The sequence below is a fragment of the Apteryx mantelli genome, chromosome 1 (assembly GCF_036417845.1).
Source record: "Apteryx mantelli isolate bAptMan1 chromosome 1, bAptMan1.hap1, whole genome shotgun sequence".
NCBI classification, from domain to species: Eukaryota; Metazoa; Chordata; class Aves; order Apterygiformes; family Apterygidae; genus Apteryx; species Apteryx mantelli.
In genome coordinates this window covers 211,794,249-211,815,780 of record NC_089978.1, presented here as the reverse complement: position 1 = coordinate 211,815,780, position 21,532 = coordinate 211,794,249, and the positions used below count along the sequence as shown (strand labels likewise).

Here is a 21,532-nt window from a genome sequence, read left to right as displayed (position 1 = left end):
CAACAGACCCACTTTGAGTGGGTGGTTGAACTAGTTAACTTCCACAGATCCCTTCCTACAATGTTTTATCAGTCTACTGGAATAAAACTAAATTTTACATATACCTTTTCTGAGTGAAAGGAGTTCTCAAATCTAAAAATAACATTTTGCCCACATACAGGCTGATTAAAAAGAATAAATTAGCTGTCTATATAAATACCTAGACAAATAAACTTTCCTTTTTTAGACTGATAATGAGCCTGAAGAATTTCAGTTGTAAAATTATTTTCATAGTGCTTGATGTATCGACAAATTAGGCAGTACGTTCTTGTTTCCAACTATTGTGCTAGTACCACAGAATGACACAGTAATTCCAGTACTTCAGAAAACACTTTTTGATTATTCATTTTCTTACCAATAGTTGAATGCATTTTGATTTACTTCTGATTTGATGAGATGACTGCAATGAAGCCCATCATTGTGGAAAAAAAATGATAAAGGGATAAAACGCACTTAAAAATCAATTCTTTATGTGGCAAATTATTTTACAGTGATGTCGGTTTATAAAAGAATTGCTCTTTATAAATGAAGAAGGAATAGTGTTTGAAATTCCCATGATTGTGAGAAAGGGAATACAAATATTATTGCAAAAGCTTACTGAGTTTAGCATTTTAGTTCAGAGCAGGAGTATACATGTTGGATTCACATTGCAGAGTGATCCTGGTGCACACAAATTTGATTCCAGCTGAAATTAAATTGTAAGATGTGCTTCGAGAACATGACTAATATTCTCTAGCTGCTCACAGGCATTCAGTCCGTGGCACCAAACTAAAGTTAGTCCAAAGTAAAATCCCCCAAATGCACCAGGATTGGACATTTCGTCCTCAGCACCACCTGTTTGGCTTCCTGAACTTGCTCCTGTTCATAATATGGGCATAGCTTCTGTTTCAGGGGTGTTATTCAAGACGTTGGCTACCTGCACTAACTTTTCCTTGGAAAATCCTGGCCTTACTGACATCAGTGAACGTTTTGACACTGATGACAAACTTGGCAAGTTTTCCTCCCTCCTCCTCTCTCCTTTGGGTATTTCCTTGCAATTGTGATTTGGAGACTTAACGTTTTATGGAAGATGCTTTGTGTTTGTAGAGGAGCAGGACCATGATAAAGAGGGAAAAAAACAAGTCCCCTAATGTCTTTTCTTTCATTACTGAATTATTCCACTCCCCTGTCCATTCTTAAAGTATCAATTTTTCATTGAGGTACTGCAACTAGAGCTCATCAAATTCCCCCAAAGAATTTCAAGTAGAAGCTGCAGTTACTGTTCAGATGCTTCCAGAATGTCATGCTTCATATTTATGGATGACATTACTCTGTGTTGTGTAGCATGTATGCTGGTGCAAGGAATTTTGACCATTTAATGTTAACATTCAAAGGACTACATTGAACATTGTAGGTACGTGCTGTGATTTTCCTCAGCTGTTTCCCTATTAAGTGGTGCAATTTTAATGTGTTTGTGTCATGAGTTAGAGTGGCTTTTTACTTAAACTAATTGATGATATAAAGTCATGGAAGTAATTGCGATCATGAAGGTGGTAGATAATCAATAAAACTGGACAGGCAGTAAAAATATTTTATAGCTGCTTGACATCTTTTGGAAACAGAGCTGTGTGAAAAAGAAATCATGTACTTGCTTTTGGATAATAAGTAACAACAGTTTTGTATCTCTACTACCAGTTTTTTGTCACTGTTTCTCCTTTCGCTTTGTTAAAAACTGAGTTTATAGGGAGGATGTAACTGGTTAGTTTTTGGTTGGAGCACATATGTAAATTTGCTCAAGTCTTAAAAAAACTGATAAAAAAAACCCAACCTATTTCTCAAAGTACCTTCTGGTAATTCATTTTTTTCTCTTTATGAAGGCTTTGTTCAGTTTAGTGAATAGAATCACATTAAGTCCTTAAACAGTGAGATTATTTACTGTAAGAGTTTTTCCTGATTAATAGGCTGAGCTGAACGGAATATGTCACAGCGCCCATTTTTTTCTTTGCTTAAGGGTAAAACAATGCTACATAAGTCTGAAAAATATTGTCTAATGTATGTATGCCACTCAAGAGCTTGAGTGTATGGCTGATTAAACAGTTAAACACTAGATGTTTGGTAGGCTATGTATAGCCATAGCAGTGACTATCAAAGGACTAATGCAAGTCTACACAGACCACCTGTAGCAGAGGATGTGCAGACCAAGAAACATCCAAATATGGCAGTTGAAAATACACAGCACAAATACAACACATGCTGTTTGCTAGTGACTGGAGCTTGAGAGCATGTTTAGCATATGGCTGAAACAATAAACTAAGTAAGAAAGTGTGTGCTGGGAGATGAGAACTACTAGAAGAATGCATGATCTCATGTGTGAGGAACTTGGTAAATGCATATAAAGCAGAGCCATAGTATGGATTCTTTGGATTCAAGCTACAAGACAGCTGACCTCACCGCTTTGCCAATTGTTAGGCTTCTTACCACTGTGCTGTGAATAAAAAAAGCCCTGTGTGAGAAAGCCAGTGTTAAATCTTACAGCTGTGCAAGGTGAGTAATTTTTCCCTAGAAGGGGTGTGAGTAGGCAACAGCTTTGGAGCAATCAGTTGTGACTAGTGCATGGGACCCTCTGGCTGGGAGGTGACCTCGTTCCCTGAGAGGCTCCGAGCCGCTTGTCCCTGGCACACGACGTGACCTAGCAGCCCATGGAAGAGAGGAGCTGGCAGCTTGTGGGAGAGGCAAAGCCTGGAGGGAACAGGTAGCATCTGTCTTAGTCCATTATCAGGTAGCTTCAGAAAAGAATAATAGCTTCTCATTTATCTATAAGCGCATGCCAAGCTGTTGGCTTGCCTTTCAACATTTTAAATGCTTTGTTGATCAATATCAGTTTTTCGCATAGTATAGTATATAGGGTATACTAGCAGGACTTGGTTTTCTATCGTGTCCTGTCACTCTTAATTCTGGTAGCTGCTAAAACCGATCAATTTATACCAGCATAAAATGAGCAAAGCAACGTAGAATGAGATTCCTATTATAATGCACCAAGCGAGTGCTGAAGATCTGAGCGGAAGTGCAGAAGTATAACTTCTCTGGATAGTTCAATAATTTTCCTTGTTCTTTCTCCCTGAATTTTAGGGGTGAGGAGGGGTTAGAGATTTGCAGGACTAAGCTATCTATTTCTGCTCACACTTTCTTACCCAAAAGTCTGGTGAACCAAAGACGAGAATGATGATTCTTCTCATGGTTCTGCTGTGATTTCCTTTAAGATTTTGGTAGGTCACTTGTAATTCATTTATCCTTTCAGGAAACTCCATTTTGGAGCATGTAGTGTTGACAACAGCCTGATAAGCATAACAAAGAGGGTGGTCCCTTTCACTTGTCTGGGTGACTGATAACAAATAAAGGGCAGTTTCAGATTTCATAGGTCACTTGCTTTTTTCTTTTAGGAACAAAACCAATTTGCCCGCTTTCTGTCCCCGAGACCCTTACAAATGGACTGTGTGAATGATGATGTGACTAGTGCTGTGCTGACACACTTCTTTCATTGGCATTTGAAAGGAAATGGTAAAAGTCAAAAGTGGATGCAGTAAATGTGCACTTGCTAAGGGAAACAGAGTTTTGGATGGTGCAAGAGATGATCTAAAATTGTCCCATCAGAATTGGCGGAGAGAGAATTTTACAGTCTTGTCATGACAATGAATATCAACCTTTTTTTTTGGCTTACTAGCCCAGAACATGCTACTTGATTAATCTGTATTTAGCAATTGTCAAGAATATGCTAACTGAGCAACCAATACCTTGTTTGTATAGGAAAGCCAATAGCCATCAGATCATTCTACAGAGCAATCTAATATACATTCTCAAAATCTCATTATGTTGTTATATTATAAAAAGAGTGTGTGTTTGGAGGAATCTTTTGTATTTTGATAGTTAGGTTTATAAACACAGACATTTTGTCTCATCTAACACTGTGTATTTAGAAAGTAGGTATTTGGATCGGACGCAGTCATTTAGAATTTCCTAATTTTTGTGAATAACATTATTACTGTCTTCTGCTTTGGCCTTTTCAAGGCACATCATTGTTTTGCTTCCATTTTGTTCTACTGTACCAAAAACTGGTTTTAGCTGTCTCAGAAAAGATTTCTAGAGAGTGGTAGATGGTGAAAATATATCTATATTTTTTGCCATGCAAGCTGGTCAATGAGATGCATTTTTCTCCCAGTGTCTGACGGTACTGTTTTTATACAGCAAATGAGGAGAAGCCCGTCTTTTTTATGATGAGTGCTTTTCATAAGCTACAGTTTAGAAATGTCTTATTTCATGTTCACAATATGAAAGTAATTTATTCAGAGAAACAGAAGTATAAAAGATTTATGCACAATTAGTAGTTTAACTTGAGTAGAAATGTCAACATTTTTTCCCCAAATGCTTTTCCTTGAAAGTACTCTCCTCCTTCCCTTGGAGGATATACAGTGTATTAAGTTGATTAAATATTAAACACGGATTCTAAACTTTTATTAAAGTGGTCTGTTACCTTTGTAAGACCGAAAGCTATCTCATTCTTCTTATCCACAGTATAATCTGTTGTACTGCATGCAGCAGATCCCAAATAGCACCGCGCTCTCTTACTGTGTATGAAAAGAGATTATGTTTCAGAGGCAGGCTTAGCAGGGGGTATAAATGGATCACATTTTGATTGCACTACTTTGTCGTGTGCTACAGGCCTTTCAACATCAGTTGATCTCAGAGTGCTTTCCAGCTAGCCCTTCAGGAGTCCTGATGGCTCGCAGAGAAAAGGCGTGCTAATCCTGCAGGTGGGGGCCATGGTGGTCCAACATTTCTGACTTTGTTTAGACTCATCTATACCCACACAGCTCAGGTGGTCGTAAATGTGCTGGACTGGCCTGGGTTCAGACTCTTCCTTGACTATAAGAGGGGGATTTTGTTGAGACAGGCAGGTTAAAAATTTAGCGCAGGTATCTTTTCTTTTGCAAAACAACCTTGGGGATTTAGACACTTGTGAAAGCTCTTGTACTGTTTGCCCCATGATACTATTCTTAGGTGCATCTCAGAAAACTCAAGTCAGGCACTTGATTTCCATGTGTAGTCAATGGAGAGGGGTAGGAACTTTCAAAAAGGCAATTTAGAGAACCTGTAGTTAGCACCTAACGCATGTCACATAAATATCCCTCAGATTAACACAATAGAGACTGAGTATACAGATCCTTTAGGCATTTAAAAAAAATCTCAGCGTAGGAAAACATTCAGAGACTTCATTCATATTCCCAAGCACTAAGCACTATGGAAAGTTATAGTAAGGACACAGTCTGTATCTCTGGAGTTAATCATGTAACAGAACACTAAAGGTGTATGGCTTAAACAAGCTAGTCATATAACAAATGATAAACCTACTTTGACATCAGGTGTCTGCACCCCTCTCCCCCCCCCGGCCTGCTACTGCTGATTAACCTTCAGACAGCAAAATCAGCGCAGGGGATGGTTGTCTCTGCTTCCTCCTGGAGCTTGGCTAATCCTTCATGGGTAACAGACTGTTTCCAACTTGCTCAAATAACCCAGATAAACCCATGTGAAATTAAAATGCTGCTGAATATTACATTTTAAGTGTAAATAAGTTCTAAACTGCACTGTGGAATTTGAGAAATGTTTCATGATTTCTGAATGCTGTTCTTTAGCTGCCTCTGCCACCAACAAGAGATTAGTGGAAATGACAGGAGGAGTGAAATACTATTATTTATATTCATAAAGGAATTCACTGGAACTTATTTCTTGACACATGGAAATGGCTCAGAAGATGTTTGTCAGGTTGTATTGATTCAAATCACTCTTGAGGATTTGGTCCTATGTGGATCCCAGCTGCTACGTTATCTAATGCCTGTAACCCAAGAAGAAAAGAAAATCTAGGACTCTCCAATGCACCTCTGAAGCATTAATCAATAACTAGGATGTAAGATACAGGCAATGGGACAGGCATTGGTTTTAAAGCTGGCTTTGTGATCACAGCATAATCAACAAGTTTTTATTTGGAGTACAGTCTGACCGTTTTTTCTATACAGTCTAACTAGAATCTTTGACAAAATTTGGATAATGGGTTAGTGCTGCTTGAAGGTAATTTTATTTGACTTACATATGGTGTGTAAGGTGCTTTGGGTACTATTTTTTCAGTAGATATACCTCTGTGCGAGAGAGTATTTTGAAATAAGCAAATGACACGCACCTTACCATGCCCTGAAGTTTATTTTAGTTCGCATGCAAGAAAAAACTTTGATGGAGAAACTACTAGTCTATGTATTTTCCTACTTGGTCTCCTCTTTTCTATGTAAAACTTTTTTTTTGGGGGGGGGGGGCAGCATTTACCTTGAAAAACCATCTTTGCTTCATGTGGCTCTCAGTCAACGATGGACGCGCTGCATTACATGGGACTAGTTTAAGCCAAGCACTAGATGTTTTTGTCACTAAGGAAGAGAGAGCAAGGTGTTGTCTAAAGGTCCAAAATGCAAGTAGCATTTACACAGAGATTTACAATCTGAGTGCAGAGCTTTTTCTGTAGTGCTTTAACATGTGCTTTAACAAGAAGACATAATCCTTATGAAGAAGAAAAGTGTACTAACTATGGCTGTTAGTGAATGAGTGTCTGGCAAAGGAATGGCTGTACTGTTTAAGAGCTATTTCTATGGTGAACATGAGAACAAAGTTTTACCAAAGTTTTTCCGTGTTAAGTTTCTCTTCCATCTGGGGAATTTTACACATTAGGAGACGTCAAGGCATTTAATGTATCCTTGTAATTTGGTAGGTTGTCACAGCAAAATTTTATTATGTGCTGCTTCTGCAGTAGACTTGTCCCTTCATTTCAATCCCTGCCAGGTCTTGCTCTCTTCTACTTGCTAACAGTCATCCAGACCTAAATGAATGCAACATGATCCTCCAGAGCTGACATTTTCCCTCTGCCTCTATAACATTTTAAAGGCTTTCTTCCTGGCTTGTTAGGCTCTTTTCTCAGTTTCTTCTTTTCTTTTGCCTGCACACTCCATATCCACCCCTGCTAAATGCTCTGTAGTCACCTCGGCTTAGCCAGGTTGGAACCAAGAGGTCTCTTGCTTGCCACAGCATAGGCCACAGCAGCCTCTAGGGAGGTGTCTGGAGGTGGAGGCTGGCTTGTGTTATTTGCATAATCAGATGCAAATTACCATTGCTGTTTCAATTTGAAAACACTTTTTTTTTTTAAGGACATCACTCCTTTCTTTGACCAGTGTCAGTGAATCTGAAATTATCTATTAAACTGTTGGTAGCACCCTCCCTTCAGAACAGCTATCACCATTGATTTAGATTAACATTTTTTCTTAATAAAATACTATTTATGACTCTGTATTTGGACCCCCCCCCCCAGCACTTTATACTGGGAAATGGAAACAGAGAAAGAGGTGCTGGAAAAGGGAATGGAGTGCACTCTTGCGATTTATCTATTTTGCATAATACAGAGAGAGGAATTACTTTAGCAATTGACTTTTTTTCTTTGCTCACTGTGATGACTGCTAGAGATACTGATTTAATCAACCAACCATGCAAGTGCTATGATTGTGATTCAGATCTCTGTGAAGCAAACAAATGTTTTGCAGTAAATTGCCAAGGGATACCAACTACTCTGCTCTGATTTTACTCAAATAGATTGTCTTTTAAGCAGCTGCCTCATAAAAAGCCTTTGCTATGTATGGACCTTTAATCAAAATGTCACTAAAGCCTGAGTTCTGGTATGCTTCATTTGAAACACATCCAATACTCTTATTTATTAAATTGTCCAGTGTCGATTCTAGCCACCATTAACCCTAGTAAGCGAAGATGGATGAGTGAGTGACAAAAAGCTTGTGTCAGAGCTCAGATCAGTTGTGCGTGTGTGATGTCTTGATCTACTTGTACATCCCTCTTGGGGACCGTCGGGCAATTAAGTTCACCCATTTCAAACACAGCCCTCTCTGTATGCCCTGATTTGATAGGAGAATGGGTAATTCCTGGTAATGACTACTACATCTGTTCAATTATATTGCATTGTATTGATGCTTAATTAGAGAATGTGTTGAAATTAGGGGAGGGGACAAGTGGAAGAGGGGAGGGTTAGCTTCCAAGTAAATGTCAGACACTCTTCCTTAATAACCTGTCTTTTTAATGTGCATCGAACACTGACAAGCACCGTGGCCTCCTGACCTTAGAGCATTTACCCCAGCCTGAGAAAGGAGAGCAAAGCCTCTTTGAGAAGGCATTGTTTTAAAGCTGAATTACATTTAATGTCATTCTTGTTCAGCTTTACTGTGAACTGACCCTTACTGCCCTTTGGCCCCATGCACGCAGCTGGAAACCGTTTCTGTGCCAGAGCTTCCTGAATCAAACACATGCAGTCTCGCCAGCCGGGCTCTCGAAAGCAGTGCCCAAGCATCAGGAGAGCTGGCTTAAAGTCTTGAAAGTTAAAAGCATACTGTTATGTTTCTGAGATTTTTATAAGTTGTGACCTATTTGTAAGGGGGTTTTTTCTTCTTTTTCCTCCTCTTACAAAGAAGGAAGCTGAGACTTTCATGTATGCCCAATAATGGCATTTAGTATATTCCTTCAATCTCCAGCTTCTGGAACTTCTGCAGATTTAAGAAAATGCTACATGTCATTATCGGAGCATCATAATAGAAATACAAGATGGGCAAAGCTGTGCATGACTGAACTGGCCTGTGAAACCTGGCAATAGCTATTACAAAAGGTTAATTTTGTAATGTGGAGGATTGGGATAAAGTTTTGGCTGGTGCTGGCTCTTTATGGGGTATTTGCATTCATTTTTTTCTGGAAGTTAACAGTATGCTTTCACTTCTGATATACAGTCTGTCTGTCTAAGACACTGGAGAAACTTAGGCATGATTTTAAAATAACTTGCAGTCCATCCATGCCACCGTGGCCTGATTCTGCGATCAGGAGTACTGATTTCCCCTAGGCTTGCTAACATATCAACACTACAGATTTGGACCTTATGTCCTAATGGACAATTTTCAAATTGTTTTCAAGGTGGAAAGCTGTATTGTGTATGGGAACAGATTGAGACTTCCTTAAACAGGAGGAAAAGAATGCATTGATTATTTTCTCACATTACTATTTTCCTTTTCAAATAGCCATTGATATGCATCTGCAGCCCAGGAGCCACAGCATGCCAGCTGTGCCTTTAGCAAGAACTCAGTGTAATTCAGTGCCACTTTGTGAAATGGAAAGAGTTTAAAGATAGCATGGCTATTGCTAATTTTGATGCTAATTTCTGTGGAAACTTAATATTCTATGCCACAATCTTTTGCTCGTACAATAATCTCTACTTTGCCTCTTTTGCCTCTTTTGTGGTGATATTTTACTTTTTGTTTCATATGGCAGCACTGAATGCAGATAGGGCCTGTCTTTCAGAAGATGGAGTCTATTTAGGTCTTTCCAGAACAAATTCTCCTTATGGTATGACATTAGTGGCATGTTAGGGAGGTGACAGCTTTGCACATTGGAAGTGAGGCTTTGAAAGCAAGAATATATTTGCAAATGAAACAGCTGATTAATTTGGATGCACAGCTTTCAAGAAATACTCTTTGGAGTACACTGTACAACCAAGATTTCTTAACATATATAATAATTTGAAACACTGTCATATATTAGAAAAAGGGGAGATTTACATTGATGGAGTATGGTTGGAGGCAAGTTTTTTTTGTTTTTTTTTGACTGCATGGGTTTATCAGAAGGTGGCATTCTGCTGTGATATAATAGATATTTTGTTTACGAATCTTTGTCATTATTGAACAAGAGCAATGAACATCACAGAAAATGACATTTTAAAGGAAGTTATACAAATGGAGTCTTGGTGGTGAACAGTTCATGGCTGTGCAATGCAGTATTTAAATGATCATGGAATACTTTTAAAATTAGTTTCATACTAAATGACCATTCTATAAACATGCATTTTTAATAATCATCATTTCACACAGAACAATTAGAAAGATTCCCACCATGCAGTCAAGCTCTGTCTTCCAGAGACGTAAGTACCTGCTTATCTTTAATGTGTGCCACTAAACTCAAGTGAAGTTGTGCTGTTATTCTGTTTTATCCGTAACACTATATCTATTTTTTTTTCTAATTAATTTTTTTTGTAAACAAAGGTCGGCTCCTGTAGCTCTCTGTCAGGTTGAGGCAGGCTTTCAATTCATAGTGTGATCATACCATCTCATGGTACAGCGTTGTTACACTGCTGCGTTCACGTAGACATTATGTAGTTTCAATCCGCCCGCAGTTAAACAGAGATACTATGGCTTCTTCATGTGTGCTATGAAAGAAGGTAAATATTTTACCACGAACAGTAGATGAAACTAATTACAAGCTTTAATGAGATGAATGTATCTGTGTTATCCTCACGGTCTGTATCGTTTATTCAGTATGGAGAGCACACAGCTCCAGTTCATATGTGTAGCTTCTGCAGTCTAGATGCATGAAAACAAGATATTGCTATGGTAATGGCACAAACTACATGGCTCAGATGAAATTCTCCCCGAGCTGGAATTGCTCTAGGAACGTACATACGTATGGATGCCTGTGCAGAAGTACATTTTTGAATATGTTCCTGATTTGTATGAGCCTCTTCACTTATTTCCTTTAATCTCTTCACTGGTATCCAGTATACCATATTTTAATTTCATTATGCTTTTTTCTGAAGCTAAAATGTAGTGTTTATTATTTTGTGGAAAAATTATTTCAATATAAATTATAGGTAAAGTATGACTCTGAGATGCTGAACAACAGATAAAATCATTTTTTGCCTAAAATACCTTAAGAGAATTGTGAATTTAAGCACTTTTTAAAGTCCCATTATGCTGAGATTTACTTTTGAATTATGTTTTTTAAGACTTACTTTTTTCTTCTTCAGTCATACAATATAATACAATACAATTGTGTTATATTATACTTTTATTGTATAATGTGACAACACTGAATAATACTTACCAGCACTTACATATTACTTTTCATAGGGATCAGATTATAATCCAGGTTCCATTGATACTGGAATAACTGCATTAATCTATGTAGATTGAACTTTGGTCTCCTTTTTACCAAATTCAATATATGATTTTAGTGGAGCAACTGTTTGCACTCGAGTAATGAACCTAATCCAGATAGTAGATACTCTTTAAATATTAGTGATCAGTTGAAGCAAAGAGAGGATAAGAGGCGTTTTAGGTGCCATTCTGAGGAAACACTAGACAGAGCGTCTCTCTGTCTTTTCATTTTGAAGTTCAAATTTTCAGCTACAAAAATGATAACCAGATTCTGAGTGTGTTTTTTTTTTTTTAAGGCTAAGCAATAAATGGTACTGGATTTATATCTGATTGTAAAAGCCTTTAATGAAACATATCTAAGGACCAGTGACACTGATTTGAGCGGTAAATTTGTTATGTCTTATCTGTTAAACTGTTTTATCACTATAATCTTTGACAATTAAAACATAAGACTTTTTAAGGAGTTCTTTTTATAGCGTATAGTAATTTTGGAGCTTATTCTATTTGTCAGACACTAAAGATTGAACTTAAATTATTCAATGATATTTTGTGCAACACAAATTTCCATTAGAGGATATTTTTCATGTAATTTGCTGGGAAGCTTTAGACTGCAGAAGACAACTTGGCAAAAAGAAGAGAAATATTTGTGGAGCAGAAGCTGAAATTATGTAAATGTGTGACTAGACACCTGTCAAACACTTATTTTATACAGAACAAACTTATAAAATAGTATGGCCCGGCCCTGATCCTGGTACTTGAAAGTGAACACCTAATTTAAGGAATTACTTGGTCACTCCTATGAAACACCTGGATGGTCTGAAATCTGTTTAACACACTTGCTAAACTGGGAAGTGTGGTTACCGATAAAGAACTGACGCATAAGGAGACCATATTTCAGTGGTAGTGTCCAACAGTCAGTTGGCCAAGGCGGCTGGGTCAGAGCACTATTCCAGTGGCCATGTTTGGAGCTTTCTGGTGGAGATATTTAGGTGGGCTACACTGACCATTTTATTTGGAAGGTGGAAGCAAAACAGCCATTCAAGCTGTGCTTCAGGGCTACAGAAGCAATGTCAGGGTTAAAGGAGTTAGTTGGGCCTCCTGGGGGAGGATGGAGAAGGGGTTCAGCTTTTCTTGGCACTCGGGCAAGCACTGAGCTGGTCATGGTGCCACTCACAGTTGACTGTTTCCATCCTTGAGCCTGCCACTGGATCTCTAAGGAGAGGAAAACCATTGCTTGGGACATAGCCAGTCACTGGGCTGTGAAAGATCTGCCCTTCACTTGCTGTAAGCGTCATCAGTCAGTGCAGGAACTTAAATCTCTGAAGCTGCTGGCCAAAGCAGGGGGCCATTGCTTTTCCTTTTGTTTGTATATGTGCTGCTTTACTGGGTTCATAGTGTCCCATTTATCTGTGGTACAGAGGGATTACTTCAAAGGGCAGTTGGTGGAGCAGTCATCAGGGAATGCTGCTGGATGCTTGTTCTACAGAGGGCTAAGGCGGAGAGGAACTGTTTATTTAAGTCTAATGGCTGTAACAGCCTAGTAAAGGAGTGTTTTGCACTTGTTACATTATCTTTGGATCTATTTTAAAGAGAACTTTCAATTCTCTGGCTCACTGGAATACGACAGGGAGTGTGTTATTGGAAAATTGTTGCAGTTTCTGTGATTGGATAGCTTAAACATGTGGAAAAGGAGTCCAAACATGAAGAAGTCTGCTACTGAAAATCAAGCGTATTCTGAAGAGTTTGCAGCCTACACTGGTTCTAAGTTAAAGCCATTCTACCAGAATAAGGATGACAGATATGATACAGAAATTAGGTCTTACTCCCCAAATGTTTCAGTTTGACAAAAGCAAAATAAGCATTTCACGCAAAGTTTTTATATTTTGAAAACAGGGAAGAGCAAAAGGCTCCATCTGGCCTTGGCTATTGGGACCCTTTTAAGTATGGAAAGTTTTTGCAGACTACATAGCCAGCAGCTTGTCATATTTGGGCAGTTAATACAGATAAAGGGCAAAGAAACGAAGTATTGTGTTTTTGGGTTTTTTTTTTTTGTCTTGCTAACAGAGGAAATGTCTTTGCCCATGGTGTAGATGATGCAATTTGTGCAGTCCATCAGAGAGCATGGTTTCCCAGCTTTCCTCATTCAGGACAGTAGCTAGATGCCATGGATTAATCTGTGCTTTGCTTTTATTAAGCAAAAGTTGTTCTAAACATTTTTAAAAAACCTGTGTGATTAAACAAATAGCTAACAGTGCCTATAGATGGCTATATCATCGTCACATTGGGGTAAGGCAGGATCTCTAACACCTGCAACACAAGCTCTTTTCACTTAAAGTTTCTGAATCTGTAACTTCCTTGGAAATTGCTATATGGTGTATATATAGTGTTTATACTATACTGACAAGAAAAAAATACTTGTACATTAGCAAATTTCCCAGCAACAGAAAGAAGAATATCTATCTGAGGAATATATGGGATGCTGAAAGGTTCAGAACTATAAAGGCTATAGAATGAGGTGAGCATGTCCCTAGATGACAGATTTGAAGTTCGTTCATTCTGTGGCGCCTAATTGAACTGTTATAAATCGTATAGTAAGATTTGGAAAATTCATTTACTGTAATATTGGCTACTTACCCTTATTGTGTTTTAATGTCACATCTCAATTCTCTAACCCTCTTTTGTTCATCTTTGGCTACTCAGTGCGTTTCAAGAACTGCTGCTTTATCAAGAGCTTAATCTGATAACCATGGGATTTTAGTGATCTTTGCATCAGTCTTTCTATATCCAATCCTCACCTCTCCTCAATTTAGAATCAATGGGATTTAAGCATAATGTATGACAATTTGTTCAGTATTTCAGAAAACCTGCCTTTTTTTACTCTTTGCAGAGTCTGGTTCTCTGTAAGTCTATCCATTCACCCACATATGTGAAATACAAGTACTGTTAGCTTAATAGGTCATCAAAATATATAGCTGTATTAAAACTCAGTAGTTTTGCAGTAGGAGGTATAAATGCAGCAACACTGGTAATTTCTGTGTAGAAGGTTAGTAATTTGATTGTAATGCATGTTCTTCTTTCACATGCCTTCTATAAATTGTAGTAATAGTTTCTATTTGCCCTGTAGTGTTGCTTAAGAGGCATAAAGAATGGCTGAGAATCCTGCTTTTATGATAATTTTGTAGCCTTTTCCCCCTCCTTCACTGACAGCAAAAACTCTCCTAAAATGCATCTGATTCTGAAAGTGTAGGTTATTCTGAGCAAGAAATAGAGTGGGGTTATTTTGAAAAAAATATATAGCAAGGCTTGCTCTCTCACTGTTTCTGAGTCAAATCTCATTTATCTTCATTTCTCAAATGCCACTTCTTTACTGAATTAGGAGCAATGTGATACACATTTTTTTTCTTTCTGATAAACTGAGAAATATTGACCTATTTTGGAAACAATTCTCTTTCCTCTTGCTACCTACAGCTTTCATTATTTTAATTGTTATTTTTAGGTGTTCACATGTATGCAAGGAACTATTCAAAAATTTGGGCAAACCGTAATCTTAACCGGAGAGGGCCGTATGTGGAACGCCAGCATACAAAATAGGGAGATTCTTAAGCTATATGCCTGCCCCTTTTCAGACAGTATCCAGGCAGAAGGCAGGTAACGGCCTTAAATTATTAAGTGTGTGCAGTCTACAAAGCCATGGTGTATAAGTACATGAATCTGCTTTCCTTGAAGTCAGTGGAATAAAATTGCATGAGTTTCATTGGGAAAAATGTCATGACCAAGTAGTTCTGTGTGTAGATCTCTCCATTTCCTTCACTCTTGCTCTTGACCAGCGCTCTGTTTTGCAAATATGGTTTGGTATACAGGTTTAACATAAAAAGAGATTTTAATGAAGTTAAAAGAAGGATTTCTTAGATTGGCACCATTTATTCTGAGTTCTGCTTGGAGCATGACTTGGGGCACACGTGAAAATCCTCTCACTTTAGAAAATGTAATTGTGCTGCTAAGAAAAAGAAAAAAAGAAAAAAGATTTCTTTGCTGTCAAAATGGCTGTTAGGCTGGGCTGGATAAAACTATAATGTGGATGAATGGACAGATGTAGTGCTGTGACTGTTTCTTCATCAATCTGATCCCAGCCTGGGTCCAGCAGCAGGGCTGTACCTTCTCATTCCCCAGAAAATGACCTGTGTCTGTCTCCTTAATCAGACAGTCCCCTTAATCATTCAAATCACTTAGAAATTTCTCATAAATGACACGTGGGCACGCTTTGCCTCTAGTCATTGCCCGAAATACGGAAAACGTGTGTGTGTGTGTGTGTGTGTGTGTGTGTGTGTGTGTGAACGGGGTTAAAATCAATTGGACGGCGCAATGCAGTCACTTTGCAGTGGGACATCCATTGCAATGTTAGTTCCGAGCTAATAATGTTAGAAACAAACTAACCTTTTGCACTGCCTTGCTGTTGCTGCCCTTTGCAGAAAAATGACTGCTGCTTCTTTAAGTCATGGGACCGCGTGTTTGCTGTGACAGCTTTCCAATTGTTAAATAAACTCTGACCGTGAGCAGCTGTCAGACAGATATTGCACTGCAGGCTTCAGTTAAAAGGAGTACCAGACAAGCATTTCAGCGCCCAGGGGCTCTGGTTTCATTTTTTTAAAGGACATATGATTAATATATATATATATATATATATATATATATATATATATATGCGCTTCCTTAACAGGGAAAAAAAAAAAGTTTACATTTTAAGTGTTCTGCTGAATTTTCCCAAGAAAGCTTTGGGATTTGCCTTTGTCCTGTTCAGAAACGTAGTCCAGGAGGAGCTTGAAATATCTGAAATATATGCTACAAACACATGCATGTCTGGTGGCAAGCCTGGAGAAGTGACATGCAGAAATACAGACATTAGACCTTATAAATAATGCTGGTGATGTTACTTAAATTCTTGTGGGAAGGAGAGAGTAATTATACTCAGCCTCCACAGAGTTTTAGAATGCCATTTTATCATTTGTACTTTTAATAGTAGTCTAGAAAGACACTTCCTAAGCTATTCATCTTTATTATGTTGGACCTTGTTGTACTAGCTGTTGCACAAACAGGTAAGAGAAAGATAGTTTCTGCCACAGAAAGTTCAATAGGTTAAGATAAATATGCAAGTATATGCAAGAAAACAGTCTTTTAAGGTAAATGTACAGTCAGTATTCGAAGGAGCTTGATTACTTACATCGAAGTTACAGCTAGGGAGGGAGATGGTCATTGAATTGGAATGAAAGTGGACTTTTCCCCATTCCATCTAAACTGATATAGTCTAACTTAACCTACCTAGAATCAAGCATCTAGCCTAACTATACTGGGGGTCCTGGACTAGGAATTGTTGTTGTCTAGGGCTACACTAGCGGCAATGTAGAGAGATAGGTAGATCAGCTCTCCTTTTTTAGGATAGAATGAGTCACCCCTAGGGATGCTGTTTTCCAGGACGGTAGCAAAAGCCTCGTTTAAAAACAAACAAACCAACAAAAAGAACAGTCTAGGTTCCTAACCTTTAAAGGTAAGGTCCTCATCATTCCAGGTTCCTCTCATTCTCAATTTTGGCTGAAGAGCAAACTATTTCTGCCTTAGGAAAAAAGGGACAGAGAGGAAAATATCCAGTAATAAACAAAGCAATGGGAAATGGAAAAAGTCAATTTAAAAATCAATCCTCCCCGATTTCCTCTATCGACTCTTCTTAGAAATAACACCCAGAATTTTTATAACTGAAGTAGATCATAAAAAAATTCATTGTGTTCAATTATTTATTTTATGCTTTGGAAAACACTTGTGTGTAATGGGTTTCACTGTTTCGCCTTTTCTATACCTCATTCTTTCACACAGAAAAAAGAAAACATACAAAAATGGCAGGTGATAACAGGGCCATGCAAGACACTTTCTCAGTCCCTTCTCCTTCCAATACCCACTCATGTAGTTTCCCATGAAAAGGCTCTATTGCTACTGAAGCACTTTACTAATTTATTAGCAGTTTATTGTTACTAATCAGCTATGAGCAGACTGAATTCTTAACAGCTGTTACAGTACCCACTGGTGCCAAAGGACTTGTCCCAGGAGGCATTTTTTAAATTCCATATACTGTATCACATTTTCATCAGAACTCACACAATTTTATGCACATCTTGTTTCTCTGTTCTTTGCAGAGAAGTAGATGAGTATTTTATACACTATAACTCTTTCTGTGAGGACTTTTTTGTCTGTTTTTCTTTTTTTTTTTTAACAAGGCGGTTGGGGAGAGAAAGAGGAACTGTTGTCTAACTAAGGGAATGACAGTGGTTAGAAATTTTTCAAGGTGAGAGAGGAATTATTTAGGACAGTGAATAGGATTAATTGTGAGATAAAGGATAAAATAAATAGTGAAGAAATGGTAAAAGGGAGAAATAGGGAACTTTCAATGAGTTCTGACTATGGCAGAATCTTTCAGTAGATGTGAAAAAATCTCTTAAATGCTAAAAAGCTGTAGAACGTGTGGCGGCCTATGCTACATTTACACGAGTAGGAAGATGAGTTAGGCGATCAAGGAAATTAAGGTAATCTTGGTTTGGCCTTGGAAGCTGCTGCCTTACTCTCAGCACAAGCAGCTTTCACTTGGGAATTTGCTCCTATCTCGTGGAGATGTAGTCTTCAGAAAAGCTTGAGGTATTACGTGGCTTTCTTCAGGGACGTGTAGCGTTTTAGAGACGTGTGTGTACAGGAGGAGAAAGACTTAGAAAGATTTCAGCCCAAATGCTCTGTTGTACAAACCCTCCACTGCATAACACAAAGGGGAAGGGTCCCTTAGGGCAGCTGCTATTATATCTTAATATGACACTGGCTATCAGCTTGCAAGACTGCAGTCTCTGTGCATATTGCAACAGTCTCTGTTATGGCTATAGAAGGTGGTAAAGTTGGCCAGTGGAGTATGTGATATGTGGGAGGTTGGAGTTTTTGTTGAATATGACCACTTTGCTTCATGATGTGGCTGTGTATCATATATTTGCTGCTGGACATATCTAATCCATTATCTGATTTGTGCAAACACAATATCACAAAATTTCACTGTACTGTCCAGGTTGGTAGAGTGCAGTGTGTTAAGTATACGGTATAGCTAACTAGAGCAAAAGAAGATTTATGACAGAACCCTGAAAAATAATTTACAGTTACATTTTTCAAAATAATATGGTTTGGATTGAGAAAAAAAAATGCTTGTTGAGTTTTCAGATTGTTGTGGATGAAAGTAAAAGGAGAGAAAACAGAAAAAATATGTGATTTCAACAAACTTTACAAGTATTTTATTTAAAGACATCGATTTTTAAGAAGTCTGCTAAAAGACTTTTAGAAAAGATTTTAAATGTTTCTTTTTTTAAAGTAAGTCCAAGTTAGAAAAAAAAAAAGCCTGCAAACAAACAAAAAAGTTTATGTAGAACTAGAAAATGATAACCTGAGTGAGAAGGTCTCGTCTTGCACAATTGACTTGGAATGCATTGTGGGTCAATCAGTACAATCTCCCAAGATTTCAGAATTACAACTTTTATATAGCGAGCATTATACTGTACCAGTGCTACCTTCTAAATCAAAAACATCAGTGAAATGATGTCCCCTTGTGGGGAAAAATACTCTTGATTACACAGAAGGAATATGGCGTTGCGGCAGTTTGGTAGAGGGCTGGAATGATCTGTATTCCTGCAAGCTGGAGCATGTTTGTATGACACCGAGGGCATCTGAAGCACAGGCATTATTTGCAGCCACTAGCAATTTTTTGTATTTATTTTTTATTTTTTTAGCTCCTGTTTAGCTGAGCCACCGCTCTGAATCAGAGCCAGACAAATGTCCTGCTTCCTCGTTTCGAAAGGAGGCAGAATCACGGCTCCAGGCTGAAGCCGTTCTGGCTGCAGGGCTGCAGGGCAACTTCATCTGCACTGTCTGCAGCGCATGAGCCCGTGGAAAAACTCAGGGGAATTAATGCAAGCTGGAAATTACAGGGCTGAGGCATCTAATCCAGTTTCGGCGGCGGGAGCAGAGAGGCAGAGGGTTGGCTTTGTGATAGACCTTTTTAGTCATCATTCGTAAGTGCAGGGTGCCAGTCTGACACTATCAAACATGGAACAAACCATTAAAATAAGGATGAGATATTTTGTTTATAGTATCTCAAGCGAATATAATGTGATACAAAGTGATATAATGGCAGTCTAGAGGATAAAGTTATGCGTATAGCTTGAGCAGCAAGGTATTAATCACAATACAGGTCTTTGGTTTGGTTTGTACGTTGCCAGTGAAAAGACCTCAGTTCTCAAATCATGGGCTGGGAATGACTGAGATTGTTTTTCCTGCTCTACAGCTGATCCACAAAACTTTAGGAGTGTTTTCAGTTAAAACACTGATGATAAAAATGTCTGGTGCACTGAGAAAAACTTCAAGCATTGACAGTCTTCTGAAAAGCTTTTGGCCCTGGGAACAAGATCAATTAAAATTGCTCAGTGCTGAATGAGACTAGTGAAATACTTTCAGTCTAAAACTTTTTCATATTTTTCTTTTCATTTCACTTTTTCTTTAAGATTTAATTTTTATGCTGCTGAACTTCCCAGAATCCAGTGAGGAATTAGTGGGAAGTGCTGAACAGGCAGTGCAGAATCACTGTTCTTTAGCCAAAGATTTAGAAGAGAAAAATAGAAGACAGAACACAATAGATGAGAGCATCAAACAATCCAGGCCATGGGGCTGGAGAGACAGGGTGAAAACAATGTTACAGGCAGAAGTTATGGTCAGTGAGAAACTCTGATTCTAACTTGCTAGTTGGCTACATGTTAGTTATAAGGAATGCATAGCTGTATGTATGAGGCACTATCCTAGGTTTTATGAAACCAAACTTCAGTTTCTTTTCTGCTATAGATTTTTTGTAAAAGCCTCAAAGACACTTTGAACTAAATCTACAAAAAATTCTTGTTTCGTATGTTGGAATATTCTGCCTGTGGTTAAGAGTCTTAAAATAAGATCCATCAGAGACAATCTATTGACTGGGGAGCCACCTAATATTGATTGAAAAGAAGAGGTTTGTCTTAAATCTGGCACCTTTGTAAAACTCGGTACCTTTCTGTCTGGGTAGGTCTCTCTCCTACCTGTGCAAACCTTATTTTGGGCTGCCAAGAGGTCCTTCCTGTAGAAAACACAGCCCCAAAACTGCTTTTGCATTTGGATAACTAATCACTTTCCTCTGAAGCATGAGAAAGGATCCTTTAAAAAAAAAAAAAAAAGTGGCCAAATACCAACTTCATAATAGAGACTTTGCCCTTTTAAGACACAGATTATGGTTCAACATAAAATGCATTGATGATTGTGGGAAGGATTAAAATCCAGCCTCCATATTCCTTCTTATTCTTCCAAATTTTCCTTGCTCTAGCAAAAATGGAGAGCCTCTCTTTTTCCTGTGTTTCCTACTTTCATGAATGTAAGTAGTCAGTTTCCCAGTATCAAATTGAGGCCAGGATATTCCCAGGATATGTATTTATGTAGGGTGTATATATATGTTTATGTATCTGTTACAGATTTCAAAGCAGAGAGCCGTGACAGTGGCAAGGATGACATGGTAGTTGAGTGGAGAACAAACTGTGTGGCCAGGCATGCTACATAACCTTCTTTTGTCGCTAGAATAAACACGAACCTCACTGGGATAAACTTGCGCCGTGGCTCCTTTCCTCCTACACAATGTGACACAGCATATAAACGTATAAGCTCTTAGATCCAACACTTTTCCAAAGGGTCAGGTTTTCTGGGCATAGGGGACCGAGGGCACGCAGCAGCGAATCACTGCCTGTTCCCCAGGGAAAACCAGCAGCTGGGAGCAGACTCTTGTTGCCAGAACAACTCACGCCACCTATGCTCGCTGCTACCTGACCCACTGGTTCCTCGGAGCACCTGGGGATGGGCTGCAGGCCAGAAGAGTTATTCTGGTTTGTTAGCCTGCTTCCAGTTGCCGTTTTTCTCTGCTTGTACTATCTGTTGGATGCAAGTGGACTGCAGGCCAGACAGACTGTCCTAGCAGGCAGCGCACGGATGTACAGTAGTAACCTGTACTGCAGCTAGTAATAGATACTGACAGCATGCTTGATTTTACAGCCGGCTTAGTGTGGTGGCCTCCACAGAAAACTGTATGAGAAGAAGAATCCTGTAGAGGTCATTAACACCTGGTAGAGGCCCTATTGAAAAAAAATAGGTGGTAATTTAGGCTCTATGATGTTAGTACCTTGGTAACTGCCAACAAGGAACAGCTAGTGTGATTTATTTTATGATAGGGAAGATGTCTGGAGACCGACTACCAGGCAGACTTCAACTGATGAAAAGAAAAAGAAAGGAGAAAAAAAAAAGTGCCTTGGATTTGAGTCAGCGAAAGAGAACACTGTTAAGATGTAGCTTGAGTATTTTGGCCCATTCCAAGT

At 38.6% G+C, this 21,532-nt stretch overlaps 1 protein-coding gene across 1 annotated transcript in view; it reads left to right on the top strand.

Annotated features, from left to right (window-relative positions):
• The window catches only part of CACNA2D1 (calcium voltage-gated channel auxiliary subunit alpha2delta 1), a 421,781-nt gene that overhangs the window by 36,392 nt on the left and 363,857 nt on the right, over positions 1-21,532 (top strand). The window lies entirely within an intron of this gene.